The sequence below is a fragment of the Galeopterus variegatus genome, unplaced genomic scaffold (genome assembly GCF_000696425.1).
Source record: "Galeopterus variegatus unplaced genomic scaffold, G_variegatus-3.0.2 Scaffold13245, whole genome shotgun sequence".
Lineage (NCBI taxonomy): Eukaryota > Metazoa > Chordata > Mammalia > Dermoptera > Cynocephalidae > Galeopterus > Galeopterus variegatus.
Genome location: NW_007739356.1, coordinates 22,993 through 26,645, shown reverse-complemented (window position 1 = coordinate 26,645; position 3,653 = coordinate 22,993). Strand labels below are relative to the sequence as shown.

Sequence of the window (3,653 nt, the reverse complement as noted above, 5' to 3'; positions counted from 1 at the left end):
GCAGAGCCCGACCACAACGAACGCCAGGAAACCGTCATAGCCGCCTGCTGTGCTCGACGCTCGTCTTAGTCCCTGGTGTTGACCTTCTCCTGCTCAGTGTGGAAGAGGGGAGGAGCCCAGGCCAAGTTCTCAAAGGCCATGAGTTACAGTCACCCCCCTCTCTACGTGGAGAGCATGACCTCTCTCAAGGTGGGCAACGTGACCTACCGCACCTCAGCCAACACCCTGCGGCCACTCTTTGAGAAGTATGGGTGCATCGGCGACGTGTACATTCCACGGGACTGCTTCACTAAGGAGCCTCGTGGCTTCGCCTTTGTCCGCTTCCTGTATAAGCACCACGCCCAGGATGCCATGGATGCCCTAGATGGAATCGTGTTGGATGGCCGCGTGCTCAGAGTACAGATGGCCCACTGTAGTCATCCTACATATGGCCACCACAGCTGCCGTCGCGGAATGCCACCCCACAGGTACGAGGGAGACAACTATGCACGTCAGGAGTAGATCTCACGTCAGCTGCTTGAGGTCTAGGTCTCGCTCCCGCTCTCCTTCTCGCTCTCACCGTAGATCTTCATCAACCCCTAGATCCGGGTCAACCCAAAGATCCATATCCACGTCCTCCTCGGTGTCCAGATCTCGCTCGTGGACCGGGTCGAGCTCTGGGTCCAGAAGTCTTCCACCTGGCTGCAATAGGGGTTCTGAGGCTGGATCACGATCCAAGAGTACCTCCAAGTCTCCTGAAGAGGAAAGAGTTGGTTAGTGACTCACCAGGAAGCAACCTGAGGACTGGGCTGCGGAGGGGAGGAGGGGCGGGACGGGAAGGTAGAGTCATTTGATCAAACAGTCCTTGAAACAAGCCACTATCACTTGAAAAGTTGATTTCGTAACATGTTGTCTAACTTTTTACCTGTTCTAAGCCTTGCCTCAGGTGGTAAACTTCAGTTTTGTATGGTATTTGGCAGTTGCTATTTGAATCATAGTTGAAAATCTTGTTAGGGAGGTGAAAGACTTCAATTTTCATTATTGGTTTGAGTATCTGAAGTAATGTTTCATTTTCTTCTGAGTGCTGACTTTTGTGTGTTTGTTTGAAAGTAAACTATTAACCGCATTTGTGGCCTACTTATTTAAGAAAATGTGTGCAGCCATTTCCTATTGAGTAGTCCAAAACTGTCTAGTAATTAACTCATTATGGCCTTCATCCTTTAAAATTAAAAACCTATAAAAATTGGTACAAATTCAACTACATGTGCCATTTATCTACAGGCCTAACTGATAACCTGAACCTGAAATTGTACAAAGACATTTTAGGTGAAAATAATTGATTTTTAAAGGATTATTTATCAAACAAAATTCCAACCTTGTAATAAGTTTTTGTAGTCCAGACACAGTAGTATAGCAGTTGAGTAAGGCTGGTTGGCTGTTACGGTGATGATTTGTAGTGCAGAGTGCTTGGCTAATTTATGTTTTCTCCTGGTCGCTCCTATGTAAAGATGGCATGCTGTACAGAAACAGATGGCTGTCCAGTTTACTAACACGTCTGACAGCTGCACTTCCCTTCACCCAGAGCTTGCATATATCTTGCAAAGCATACAGTGAACACATCTAGCGGATGATAAATATGCCCTTATTTTTTCTTCTCACCCCCAAAATGGTAAATTTCATCATCCTCATTTATGAACTTAAATATGTAAAATGTTAAGAAAGCAAATGATTTGTAACTTAATATGTACTGATAGCATGCCCTGAGTGTTTTTTTCTCTTATGCTTATTCTGTATTATAACCACTTTCTGAAGTTTTAAACATTTTTCATGTTTCCTGCTGTGTTAAAAAAATAAAAATTAATAGTTCAATGTGATTATAGTCTTATTCATAACATTGTGAAACAAAAAACATCGAGGTCATCCATCTCAAATGTTTTATTACAAAAAATAAATTCTCAAGACAACAGAGCACCAACCTTCAGAGACCAAAAGTGTAAATATTTTAATTTAGCAAGCTACAAAAAGTCTACTTGGTAAATTTGCAGCTGCCTGACAGCTTTGTTCCCCACGCTTGTCATGAGCTTCTCCTAGCTCAGCTCTGAATCTTCTTGAGTTGCCTTCTACAACTCAATACACCATTTCAAAGTACTGTCTTTGAATTAATATTCTGGAAGATGGTTGATCCTAGCTTGACTTTTGAGGTTGGGCCAGCTCTGATTCCCTTGTTTTTCTTGTTGCTCAGCATCAGCTGGCACTAACTCTTAGCCCCACTCAACCTTTCTTCTTTACTTTATGGTTGTCGATTCAGCACCCTGGCTCAGGCATTATTTTCAATCCCCACTGCCCAACTCCCTTTTTCTGAGCAACTGACCTAAATCATACTTTAACAAATACATTCAACATTCTCATATTAGAGTTTATGAAACTGAAATCTGTAGAGATTGAATGATTGGACAATTAATGGTAGACTACAGCTTGGGTCTTACAGTTCTCAACTCAGCCATATTTCCTACATATTGAAGTACCTCATACATTACCCTTTCATACATTGAATTGAAATGATGTTAAGAACATCATTTGTGATGCTTGGGAACAAATATCCTAAGAAGACGTTTAAATAGACAATAGCAGTAATGTTATAAGGCCTCAAGGTTTGAAAAGAAGTACATTCTCATTGTGAAGAACTTTCAAAACTTAAGTGAAATAAATGTATTACTAGTAGCCAGAAAATATAATAAAGTCAGTGATTATTAATTTTATCAAAGATCTGTTTAAACTCTTTAACCACTCACACCATACACATGCAAATACATGCTCACACATTTTCTTACACTAACTAAGACTTTGCTAAACTTAATCACCTTAAAAATCCCACCAGGGAGCAGATTGGTCATATAACTTTATCTCAGTTCATAGTGAGCTGTCAGTGACAGACACGCTAATTTCCACCAGGACCATTTTCTTTCTAAATATAAATCAAAAGATTTGTGGTCCCTTACGTCAAGATATTTTCTTTACATTCGAGATCTAATCGAGTATCATTGGGCTAAGGCTTCAGAATAAATTGTATAATATAAAAAAAAATGTAAAAATAGGAAAATGTTGAAAGGACCTCTTGGTACAAAGAGCTAGGAAATGGATTTAGCAGAACTAAAATTATATGTTATGACCATATTTTGTTCATAATCAAATGAAAAAGATTGTTTATTTCTTTCAGCTTTGTTATAGTCAATTTCAATGCCTAACAAATACCTGGTAAACAAATGATTGACAGAAAAAAATAATCCGTTCTCTTTTCTGATTTTTTTCATATAAAACTAAGCCCAATCATACTCGAACTTGTATAAACATGGTGACTTTATAGAATGGACAACAGCAAATAAGCTTTACCTGACAAATATGTTAAAAATGACTTTTTGACATCTGGTTAAATCAGTGATCATATGACTCTCCTCTTGCAACTATTAGGGTCCTTGCTTGTAAGTGATAGAAATCCTTCACAAGCTCACCTTTTTAAAAAAGGGAATACATTGGCCTACAGATCTAAAAACCTAAGGCACGTTTAGCTTCAGGAATGTTTCAAAGTTTTTCTGCATTATCTTTTTCTCTGAATTTGTTTTCCTCTGTCTCTTTATGTCGGCTTTCCTAATTACTGGGAAAACAAGAATTCCACA

General features: G+C 39.4%; 1 pseudogene; it reads left to right on the top strand.

Moving 5' to 3' along the window:
* Nucleotides 1-138: 138 nt before the first annotated feature.
* On the top strand, nt 139-757 carry LOC103581522 (annotated as a pseudogene).
* Nucleotides 758-3,653: the final 2,896 nt, after the last annotated feature.